This window comes from Falco biarmicus, chromosome 2 (genome assembly GCF_023638135.1).
Source record: "Falco biarmicus isolate bFalBia1 chromosome 2, bFalBia1.pri, whole genome shotgun sequence".
Lineage (NCBI taxonomy): Eukaryota > Metazoa > Chordata > Aves > Falconiformes > Falconidae > Falco > Falco biarmicus.
The window spans coordinates 80932202-80944622 of NC_079289.1; the positions used below are offsets into that span (position 1 = coordinate 80932202).

Here is a 12421-nt window from a genome sequence, read left to right on the forward strand (position 1 = left end):
GAAGTACAAGTGCAATGTGTAAGCGTGGTCACTATCTGAGATACCCATGCTATCCCTCAATAGTGTTTTCTGTTGTTAATGATGGAGATGAAGAACCAGGCTAGATTTGTATGATCCAGCAGGGCACTTCTTATCTGGGTAAGAGCTGCTGAGTGCAACTCTCATGTGTGTCTTAAACACGAGGAAAGAAATAACTAGGACAGAGAGACTAGGAAGTCCAGCTGATGTTACTAAAACAGCAATACAGATGATATTACAAAGGATGCCTGAAGAAAAGAATGTTACTAGCAGTCAAGTTGGAAATGTTTTGCATAGGATGTTGAATTCCCTGGTAGAACGAGTGTGTCAAAGGAAGACAAACTGTTCTTCCATAACTGCTGGAAGAAAACTGTCCAAAAGTGCATGGAAAGGGCAAATGAATTCTGGCATGGATTCTCTGATTTCTCCTACTGTTAACACTTTTGCTCTCTAACACAGATTCTCTGGACCCTTACAAGAGCTGTCTTTATAGGGCTGTCTTGGTTTTGTCTTCTTTTTTGCCTTGAGAACTGTGCTAACAGAATCTCCTCTGGGCTTGCCTTTTTTTTCTTTTTTTTTTTTTTTTAATAGTCAAAGGGCTGCAAGGCATGTTGGAGAGAAGAGGGAGGAAGTAGGCAAGTGCTTTTCTTGATCACATAAGCCTTAATTTTCTCAAGAAATTAGTTTGTGAAATGTTAATTGCATCTTCACCTGACTGGTTGATACTCATCTTTCTGGATTGTGAGACAACAGAAAATCTAAGCCAGTCTTTGAACTTAACAAAATAAAGATAGCAACCCACTGTGCGGACTGATTATAGCTCCCAAAAACTATGTGGGAGGTAAGTCCTAAAAGTTGCTGGTTTTCAGATCATCTTTAAGTTGCTTTTTTAAGGTGATACAGTTCAGTGATAGTGGAGCTCTGGTAGCGAATTGCCTCATTTCCTCAAGGGGAGCTTACTTCAGTTGTAGCTGTCTAACCCTTTCACCCATTACTATGTCTAATACCAGAGAGCAGAAAGCTTGTCGCTTGAGAGTAGAACATACCTGCAAGGAAGCTGTAGAATTGAGAATTAATATCTGCAAGCAACCAGACAGTGTCAAGCTTATGAATGCTGTCCAGATGTCTGGTGTTGTAGTAGCACCTGATGGTCGCTTGATAGTGTGGGCAGTGGGGTCATCTTGAGGGTTGTGGTGGAGATCACTTTAGATATGGCCCTGGGCCCAAAGAAAGTACCTTAGTGATGAGTCACTGGATCAACTTTGTACAACTTTGCTGTAAAGGCAACTTTCTGGCCAGGTAGGCAGGTTAGGAAAGCAGTGCCTGGACAGCTGTTGTCATCTCTTTTGTGTAACCAAGAGTCCAACAAAATTAACCTTTCTTCGTGACAGAGATGCTGTACAGAACTCTTACATGTTTATGCTGTTTTAAGCCTGTTGATAGGTAAAGACTTGAAAAGAAAGAGGAGCAGCTTGTGCAAAACCACAAGCTTTCATGCTGTGAAATGGAAGGTCAGTCAGACCTCTCTGCAGTCCTACGCTTTCAATATAGGAAACCCCCTGTGAAAGTTTAGGTAAACTTAGTTTTACAGTGTATTTTCAACTGGTACCAAACTGGAAGTTGAGGGTGAGAAATGCACATCCCAAATAAGGCTTGCAAATTCAGCAGGGCATTGCACTGGTCTGCAGCTTGGTCTCTAGGCTTCACCTTTCCCCATCGAGGAGGTAAGCTTTGTGGCTGGATTAGGTTGTCAGCCTCGGGAACGACAAGTACAGTCAAATGACTTTGCAAACAATGAACTGATCTAAAGCAAAATCATCTGAAATTTTGTAGGGACTTAGCCCTTTGTGACGGGGCTCTACACGGAGCCCTGGGTTCTGCACACAGCAGCCTCCTTCAGGCACAGGAGGCAGCCTCCTAGGGTACTGGTCTGCAAGGAGCAGCTGGAGTGCGAGGAAGTAGCAGTTGCCAAGGTGGAAGGATCAGCAGCTGCTGTTTGGGGGCAAGGGTGGGAGAAGATGGGGACAGTTTCTCTGCCGTCTTACTTTACCCTTTCCCATCCCTTCATCCTCCCCTTTGCTCTGTAGTGGCGGGTGTGACCGAGCCCTTTCCTTTCCAAAACAGCAGCATATAGCTTCAGTAGTGCTGTTGGGAAGTCTTGACAGTGCTTTAGCTGAGGCACCCCTCGTGTGACAACTCCCTGCTCCCACCACACACACTTATCTCCCTTGAATGCCTACTGGTTTCCTTCCATTGACTAACATGCTGTGAAATACCTTCTGATGGCATCTCACGTTAGGATTTTTTCCCTAGAATGATCCATGCCCAGTAGCTTCTTCTGCAAAGGCTGAACAGGCTGCAGCACCACTAGTAGTTCTGGGAAGTTGGAGGAGCTGGTTCAGTCTCTACAGTGCCATAACAGATACAAGCTCTTCTGCACAGTAGCAGGTGCCAGTGGGCACATCTATTTCAGCACCCTTCAAGCTCTTGGCTTGCGCACAAGTGATGAAGTTTTGTATCATGTGGATAATCGCTGTTCTTTGGAAATCCAGGAATATGTGGGTTGGAGCATTACAGTGATTAGGTCTGTGCCACTGATTTTGGAAATGCTATTAAGCATATGTGTTGTACAGCAGCAAACTGCTAGTTGGGCACATGATGTACCTTGGAGTATAAAGGGCACAAAGATGTGCCATATTGTTCCAGCAACATAAAAAAAAATAAGTTTCAAGATGTACATGAGTGCAAATCTCTGATAACATCACCTCAGAACTCTGCATCCTTGAATATCTTCCCCAAGAATGTCAGAGAACCAATTTAATTTGGGAGGCCGCCCATAACTGAGGAGATGTTATGACTATGTAGTTGTAGGGCAATGCTCCTCTGTCAAATGTTCTCTCAAGTGTTTCTCTGTCCACATATCCTAGAGCTGTGACATAAATGTTGGGGATCCTAGTTGTGATAATTCTTAAATAATGTTCACTCTCAAGATTTTCTGATAGTCTCTGCTTTAGTGTTCTGTTAAGGTGCATATTTACCCAAATCGGAGACAGAGGCAAGATCTCCTTAGCTTTATGTCATACCATGCTCATTCTGAGAACTCTAAACACCTGTGAATAACCTTGCTTTCTGTAAGTGAGAGCAAAACATGTGAAATACCAGCTGAAGGGACTGAAAGTGTTTCTGTACATGTGAGAGATCATTTTTTGTCTTTGGGTTTCTCTAACTAAAACGTCCTGTTACAGTTGTTTAAAAAAAATTACTTCATTCAGTTGTTGCAAGAGATCCATTTAAAATCATAAACCAAATACTTTAAAATAGTATTTATCTATATGCAGAGTATAGAGACAGGACCATAAATGGCTATGTTATTAGGCACCTTGTAGTATGCTGTGGATGTTTGGTTGGGGTTGAAGGGTTGTCCAGTCTTGCATATCTCAAAGTACTTATGAGTGTTCTTCTGATACAGCTAAAACCTCCTAAACCACAGTATTATTCAGTGCACATCTGTTACCACTAAACAAGTGGTTTTTTGCTTTGCCATCAGATTCTAGGGAAACAGAGCCTTCTAGACAGATGTCTAATAAAGCTGTGGCCAGAAGGATTTTTGTCACTGTAATATGCCCCTTGCTTTTAGTCTTGGCAGGTGTAGCAGCTAAGCAAGTCTTCCTACTGCTGCTGGGAAGAGACATGCTCCCTAGGCCACCCCTGTTTCCCACAGCTGAGCTGCCTGAATCCACTGGAGGTGGCCAAAGCCTGAGTTCTGAGTGTTTGTGGTAATGTATAACAAGACTTGGGGCCCCAGAAATGACTAAGCTCGGAGTTAAAACTATACAGAAACTTTGACTTGGAAAGACAGGATTCCTTTTCTCATTTGTATTTGTTTACTAGTAAAAAGAGCTGATGTGTTCAATGAGAACTTAAGTTGATTGTGTTTTGGTGATGGGAATGTGGAGACTGCCCACTGCTTACCCAAACCTGCATCTTGCCATTTTGGTTGGGGAAGTGGGGAGAAGTGTTTAACAGGATTTGCTGCGCAGCCTACTGCATACCTAACTCTCACAGGAAAAGGGATGTGATGTCCTCAGAAGAGTACCAAGCGCTAACTGATTAACTGTGGTATTGTACTTAAGATGTCTGGCAGCCGCCATTAAACTGAGGACTCGCTATAATGCAGGCAAACAAAATATTCTCTTTGAGTCTTTAGAGCACTATTATATGGCATTAAACGTAACGGCTGGTCTTTTTGTAGACACAAATGTCTGCTGTTTGTGAGAGTATGTAATGGAACAAGCTCTCTTCTTTTTCTCCTCTTGCTGACACCTTTGTGGAGAGTTGACTAGTAATTATTAGGTGTGATTGGTACTGCACTTTAACCGGTAACTGTGAAAGTAGAAGCTTATGTGTTGAACAAAAGGGAGAAATCATTCACAGAAAGCACTCAAACTATGTAAACTTTAAATGGCCTAGTTCTGAAGCACTTCCTCTGAGCACTCATGGAAATTCTAAATGTTAACATGCTGATCTCATGCCTGCAGTTCAAAGCCCTTATGTTCCCATCCTACCACCAGATGGGATTTGAAGAGCCTCGTTAGTTATGTATCTTACAGTGCCTCAGATTGAGGACCTCAGAGCTGACCTTGGCACTTCTAGGATTGTTTATTTAGAAGACTGAAGTAAGAGTGCCGTGTGTTGGTCTTTCATAATCTTTCATTCCAGTTGTAAACAGTCATTCGGGAGATGAAGTTGAGGTGGCAGCTGGAGAAGGACAATGAACTCATTAGAGCAGTTCTGAAGTGGAACAGAGCGGTTTTTGGAACTGAAGAAACCCTATTTCTCAGCATTGTTCGGGGGAGGCAAAATACCTGAGGATTAGCTTTGCAGCTGTACAGCACCCTAGGCTCTGGAGCTACCCAAGATTAAATACCTGGTTTAGGCCAGGGCAAGTAAGACACGAGGTGACTCTGGGCTGCACCTTGCTGGTAGAGCTGATGGTGGTCTTGGCCATGACTTGTGTTACTTCAGCTGTGCCCTGTTTCTTACAGCTGCTCCACTCCAAAATCTCCTGTATCACGGGCTGCAAATGCAAGAAGGGTTGGAGCAGACACAAGGACTATTTCTGGATAGAAACTTGTTTATGCCTCTCAGCATAGAAGAAAAGTAGGGAAAAGGGGAACCAAGACAATAAGAGGGAATTCTAATCAAGGCTATCCTAACTCGGATCCTTCTCTCCCTTCTTCTGAGGTGTGGAAGAGATCTGTAGTTGGGGTGAGGTAGGGACACACTGCCAACCATGTCAAACCAGCAGGGTTGCTCTTAGATCAGCCCGTGCATGTCACTGCATCAGGATCAAGATGGCCAACTTCGGCTGCGAAAGCAGTATCCAGAAGATGCCTGCAAATTAATATAAGGGCTTCCTACCACGACCACCATAAAACTTGCAGCTGTAGTGAGGTACTCAAAGGGTGAAACTAATTGTGTGGAGAATAATCTTTCACAGAAGTTTCCCATGAGGAAATTCAAAGATCCCCCAGCTAGAGCTGTCACACAACCCTGATAGCTCTTCAATTAGGTATTTTGTTTGGGTTTGAGAAAATTAAGGCTTCCTCCAGACTGATGAACAGACACTCCATATCATCATCTCCTCTCACTTCTTGGGTTTTACAAATGCCTCTGGGCACCTTGCCCCCACCCCTCCACCCCCACCCCCCTTGGAAGTCCCAAACACGTATTTCTGGGGGTTGGAGTGGGGGGTAGAGGGGAGGAATGTGGTTATTAGGTGAATTCCTTCGTCATAGCTATTTAAGAGAGAGTTCTTCTCTGGATAGTAAAGTACATTTGGGTTAAGAAGGAATTGTCACCTTTCAGGAAGTAAGAATTCATGGTAACTGCAAGATAAGTGTGTTTTGGGTGCAGTTTGGTGTCATTTGCACTGTTTGTTTGTGGTAAGAAGAAAAGGAAAAAAGAAGAAAAAGACAATGCCACCTCCTCCAAAGATGGGTAGCTGGAACACACTGAGTCTGCAGATGTACACGGCAGTCAGTTTACATGCATGCAAGGATGCAGAAGGCAAAATGCAGCAACTCCCTGTGCACCCTGTAAATCTGCTCTTTCAAAAGAACAATCAAGTTTAAGCTGGGCTGCCTCAGCAAGGGAAATGTGGGGAGTTCTGGATTCTCTTCCCTTTCCTGATGTAGACATAAAATAATCCTCTTCACAGCAATAATGTCAAGGATCTACTTGGCTGTAGCTCGGAAAGCTCTCTAACTGTGGTGACAGCTGATGTTGCTCTGGCAAGGCTACTGAGAAAGGAGCTGAAAGCAAGTTTGTTTTTACAAAAAAACTTCTGGTTCAGAACTTAAGTACATGGCAATGTAGAATACAGGGGAACTTGGATGTCAGGAAATGACGAAGCCAGTGAAGAGATTATACTTCAAAGGTGCTTAGTCAAGAAATACATTTGGACCCTATAACTAACTTTATTCATAAACTGAGGAGCAAATACCAGTCTCCATCTCCTTGTACCTTATCTTTCCAGCAACCTTGCAGGGAAATTGTAAGTGAAATAAAATAATACAGAGACCTGCGTAGTAATATACACACAAGGAGGTGTGAGAGGAAAACACCTGTGTGCAAAACTAAGTTGTAGAAATAATTTTAAAAATTAAAAAACGCTGGTGTTATCTGGATGAATAATTTGCCTGTTTTCTCCATCCTCCCCACTCTTCATTAAAGTTGTAACTCTTCAATTACACCAAGCAACAGGTAAATTTCATCAGCTCACTTCATTTATAGAAAAAAGTGAAATGGGGGTGAAACTTTACTAAACTGCAGTAACTGAAACCAAAATACTTGAAACAAGTCCTTGCAAATGACAAAGTCCTGTGGTTTCATATGCTGCAGGTGCTCTTTCAGGATGCTACTGAGTGGTCTTATTGTTATGCTGCCTTAATGCCTGCTGTTCGGTAGGTGGGCTGGGTGCCTAGGTGTTAACTGATTCTGCTTTCCAGGAGTAGATTGCTGTGTGGATCCTGTAGTCATAGGTTTTGGTGTAAGCTCTTGATGCCCTTGTAGATCTGTGCAAATGGCAATTTGCTCCCTTTGGAGCCTTGCTTGCGCATTGTCCTCTCTGCTAACAGGGCAAGTCTTTTGCTGAAAGGGCACAGTTGAGCCACCTCCACTTACACTAAGAGTAAAGGGTCCAGAGGATGTGGTAAAGCAAATCATACATTAATATTTTGTATACATACATTTTCTGGAGTTTAAACACAAGGCTGACGACATGGGTTCAAGGTCTCCCTCCCGGACATGCCTGCAAGAAGATGGACACTCAGAGACTGGCTGAACTGTGGCAGTATCTGTTGCCGAAGCTGCCGCTATGTTGTAACTAGAAAAGCCGTGATGGGCTGAGCTTTTCTGCTGTGTGTGAGGGAGTTTTTCTTCCCTGTGGTTGCTTTGAAAGCAAAACCAGAAAGTGGTAACCCACAGATGGAGGATTAAAAAAAGTACTTGGCTCTGGGACGTTAGGAATTCTTAACTGAAGCAAGAGTGCAGTCACATCCCTTGTAAGAAGTTGCATGACTTAACATGGGCAAACTCAAAGCAAGTCTTCTGTGCCTGGAAATTGCCTAGCGTGGAGTTCTTGAGCTATTTATGCATTTATTGTTCTTAAACTGTTGGTGCTGGGGGGCCGGGGCAGAGTTGTTCTGATCAATCTACATTCCTAGGGGCTGATAGGCACATGGAGACCTCTGCAGTTTAGGACTCGTATATATTCTAGTCCTTCTAGAATAGATTATATTTTCTCTAGTTTGTGTTTTTTCTGTAACTTTCTTTACCACTCATCTCTGACTAAGCAGACATCTTGAAATACATAATGACTAAGTGGTACACACTTTCTTCCTTCAGTCTTACTGGGCACTTCCCTGAAGGTACTGTCCTCGTGCCAGTGATTTATTTTATTCTATTTTCAGATGACTTTATCAACTAGCATAGGGAAGGACTGGTAGAAAAGTCTGGTGGCTGGAATAGGAGTTTAGAAAAAAGAAAATACAGAGACAATAGAGGGAAAGGCAGCTGAGAGAAGAACTAAATCTGGAATTGGCTACAGCCATAAAATAGAGATTCCTTTTAGTGGTGCTGAAGGTGGCTGTAGTTTTATTTGTTCAGTACTCTATGTGAGCAGGAAGGAAAACTTGGAGAAAAATACCCAAACAAACAAAACAAATCCCAACCTCCTACTTTCAAAACAAAGCTCTCCTTTCCACCCCCAGCAATAAACCCAGTTAAAATCCCAAGTCAGTGTAAGTTCTGGTATGCCTCTGCTATACACCGCAGGTAGTAGGGCTGCCTCGGGCCAAGGCTGAGCAGGCACAGTACCCACGCAGCCCTATGCTGCGCTGACCTGAGCTCCTCTCCCAGGCCGGGAGCAGCAGAGCCCTGCAAAGTGTGATGAGGAGCTGCAATTAGTAACTCCCCATCAGCACAGGGCATTCACTCCTGTGCAACACTACGTGGAGACTGCAGCACTTCTCCAGACCCTGTTAACACAAGCACCGCTGCACCATGCCTTGCTGTGTGGTTAAGATGCACCTGAAGGTGCTGAAGTGCTGTCTTAAAGGCACATGGGCAGACATGAACTAAAATCAATGACTAGAAGTCCCTGAGGCTCAGATTCCAGGTAAATCTGCAGTGTGTGTACATTCCCCACGTGCCTCTGAAAATTGTCGGTGTTCAATGAGATGTTTCACTGAGTATATATTCGCATGCAGTCTGCGTGTGTATATATTTAATGGACTATGGCAGAAAAGTATCTTGTTCAGAGGATGGTTCATATTTTTTCCTCTCCTCCCCTCTTTTCTCTCATCTGTTGGAACAAGGCTCTGTCCATTGACACGTGCCTGCTCTATCCCCTTGCCTGGACTGAACTGCCACCTTCTGTGTCTGTTTAGGAATGTTCAGCTTCCACAGGGGGCGGTGGGCTCTATAGGGTCATTGTCCTGAGTGGGAGTGAAGGCTGTAACACAGTTCAGAAAAGGAACGTAGCTAGAGGAGTGAAAGAAAGAAACCAGCTCAACTTTTTCAAAGGAGTCTTAAATGCTGATCATAGAAGCATAGAATGGTTTGGGAGGGACCCTCAAATATCATCTAACTGCCCTGCCTTCCACTAGCCAATACAGCTTCCATTAGACCAGGTTGCTCAAAGCCCCATCCAACCTGGCCTTGAAAACTTCCAGGGATGGGACATCCACAACTTCTCTGGGCAACCTGTTCCGGTGTCTTGCCACCCTCATCCTAATGAATATCTTTATGTCCAATCTAAATTTACTCTCTTTCAGTTTAAAACCATTGCCCCTTGTCCTGTTGCTACAGGCCCTAGTAAAAAGTCTCTATCTGTCTTATAAGCCCTTTTGAAGTGTTGAAAGGCTGCAATAAGGTCTCTACAAGCCCTTCTCTCCTCCGTGTTAAACAATGACAACTCTCAGCCTTTCTGCAGAGGAAAGGTGTTCCAGCACTGACTGGTTGTGCAGACCTCCTCTGGATCTGCTCCAACAGGTCCACGTCGATCTTGTGCTAGCAGTGAGCTGTAGGTGTCATATACAATGATAAGGTGGGGAACCCCCCCTAAAGAGTTCACTGCACTGGGGTGTGTGTGTGACTGTTGGTTTTGGGTTTGGTTTTTTTTTTTGGTTGGTTGTTTTTTTGATAATATGTAGGTTTTTTCTGTAGAAGAGTAAAATGTCATCCATATTTGTCTCATGCCCCTTGTCGCCCCCAGAGTGGCTTCTCCAGCAGACAAAATGTCAAGAAGTGGTGACTGTTCCAACAAAAAATCAGTTTCTTGAATGTAGTACGTACACCTATACAACCTTATTTTAGGACTTACACTGTCTCCGGTTATGAATCGGAGCCTGTTTTGTAGTGTTCATCTTGGTAAACATTTCAGAGGCTGATCTGCATGACAAGAAGAGGTCTGGGAGATGAAAATTTCCTACCACCTCCTCCCCCTTTCTTGAAATAACTAATTAATTTCTCTAGAAGGAAAAATCTGTGCTGAACTCTGCCTTTAGATTGCTTTCACTTGTATTATCAAGCAAAACTCAAAACAATAGGAAGCTTTTTGATTTCATGAAAACTGAAATCTACAGCTGTGTGGATTCACTGCTCACTTAGGATTCAGTTTTAGTCAACTGGTGAAATGCTTCTGTTGATGTAGCCTTCAGAAAAGTAAAATTGTCTGGCTCTTGAGGGATCTGAGTTGCAAGTTCATACAGGGGTCTGAGAAATTTGGCTTCATGACATCAGTTGCTTTGTACTTTCTCAAGGTGTTTCTCTTCTACACCTCTCTCCCTATATTATCTTGGTGGGTACAGTTCCTTCTGAAGAAGGGACAAGCTATCAAAAATAAAAATAGATATTTTTTTTAAATGGAGAAGTTGGTTTAAATGCCCTGCTGTAGGGACTGCTATGTACGTCTGTGGTCTGTTTAGTTTTTAATTTTTTTCATCTAACATAAACCTTCCATCAAAACTCAAAGGCAACAAATTCATCTGAAACCTACTTGTGCAACAGTGTCTTGTTATTGTCTTTTTCAAAGTCCACAGATACCGTGGTAACTCATAACTGGGGCAAATCCTCGTATGCAGTTGCTTGTCTTCTTTTTTTGTCTTTTCATGCTTTCACTTGATTTCTTCGCTAGCTGCAAACCGAGACCTCAGGTTTTGTGCAGCACAGGGGTTTTAGCTGCTATTACATGCTGTCAGTTTGTAAACAGCTACCTTCAGAGCCTGAAAAATTATATAGCGTTTTGGTGTGACTAGTATGTTGAGTGCCTTGCCTGAGCCTTTTCTCTTAGCTGACGTTTTGAAGCAGTAAGTGTGGTTGATTATTTTCAGCCCAGTGTTCATTCTCTGAACTTCACTAAACTGAAACTCCCCATTTGGTCACTGGCACTGGTGTGCCAGTTTAATGACTAAAAAGAAGCAAAAAGATAAAGAGCAAAAATAAAGGCAAAAATGTACTCCGCGAGTAAATTAATTGGAGACGCCTTTTGGGGTGTCAGGTGAAAGATGCCTTTTGTTATAGGGGTAGCCATAGCCTTGCTTCTCAGTCTAAGTGTGCCTTAGCTGGCAGTCAGGGAAGGGGAGCTGAGTTACAGAGCTGAGATGTTTTAACTGGTAAACACCTCAATCTGTACTTTTCCCCTCCAGCAAAAAAGAAAGGGGGGGGGGGGGGGGGGGGGAAGAAAACCAAACCATGATTGTTTCTTTTTCATTTTCCCCATGTCCACATCATCTGAAGCAATTGTAAAAGACCTTAGCCAAAAAGCCATAGCCCAGATACTGCAGTTTTAGCACTTTCTAGTATAAGACAGAAAACTTGATCTCTTACTTACCTGTGTGGAATCTCTCAGTATCCTGCCTGAATGTGCTGAGATTCAAACGTGCTCAGGAGCCTTTGCCTTGAAAGAGGAAGTGCAGAAGCCGGGCAGGATGTGGAGCAATGACTCAGATAGCAAAGGCTGCATTTCTTAACTAGCTGAGGAATAAAAGGAACCAGTGACCGTGCTGCTACAGTGTGCTCAGCTGACATAAGAACTTGCTAGCTACCACTCTACCAATAGTAAAAGCTCAGGAGCATTCAGCATTTCACTTTTCATCTTTCCCAAACTTTAGCTGCTTATGATAATGCAGCATTCTGGTATTGCAGTCCTTTCTAGGAGGACTATCTACCTTTTGTCTGATAAAATGTTTTACTTTCTTTGCACAAATGTGCCACTTGAAGATATTCAGAATAAGGATTTTGGTAATGCTTCTGAAATATCCCTTGCCTCTTAGCTCAAGCAGGCACTTGAGACTTTGCCTTTGCCTAAGACTCCCTGACCTGATGCCCTTCCACCAAGGGTACTTCTTCCTTGTTCCAGACTTTCGCCCAGTCTCTGGGACCTGGAATTCTTGAAGGCCAGTCTTGTTAGTAAAGACAGGTCCCCTGCCTCTTTCAGCAGTGTGCCCACAATTTCCCTAGCCTTCCCTTCTTTTTGTCTCCTATGTATGTATAGAAGCCTTTCTTGTTGTCTTTGGCATCCCTGACTGGATCCAGTTCCAGGTGGATTTTGGTTTTCTTAACCATGTTTCTGCATGCTTGGTCAATGTCTCTTTATTCCTTCCATCTTACTCACCTTATCTCCACCCTCTGTAGGTTTCCTTTTTCTGTTTGAGTTTTGCCAGGAGTTCCTTGTTCATCCATGCAGCCCTTGGCATTTTTTTTTCTTACTTCCTACTCATTGAGGTGGACCGAACACAGAACACAAATATGTTGAGACAAGCTACCAAGCTGACATCAAATCCTTAAGCTGATTCATGTACTAAAGACCATTTCCTAATGGGTTGTTGGTTTTCAGTCC

General features: G+C 43.3%; 1 protein-coding gene across 4 annotated transcripts in view; it reads right to left on the bottom strand.

The window, feature by feature from the left end:
- Positions 1–11571, bottom strand: part of LOC130144767 (myelin-oligodendrocyte glycoprotein-like) — a 33968-nt gene extending 22397 nt beyond the window's left edge. For 2 of the 4 annotated variants that reach the window (XM_056328885.1, XM_056328887.1), the window contains exons 1-2: positions 11414–11570; positions 7269–7330 (exon numbers count right to left, since the gene is read on the bottom strand). The gene's annotated coding sequence lies outside the window, so the exon portion shown is untranslated. Of the gene's footprint in view, positions 1–7268; positions 7331–11413 lie in introns of all 4 variants that reach the window. The other 2 variants (XM_056328888.1, XM_056328886.1) reach the window with 2 other exon arrangements.
- Between the last annotated feature and the right edge of the window lie 850 nt (positions 11572–12421).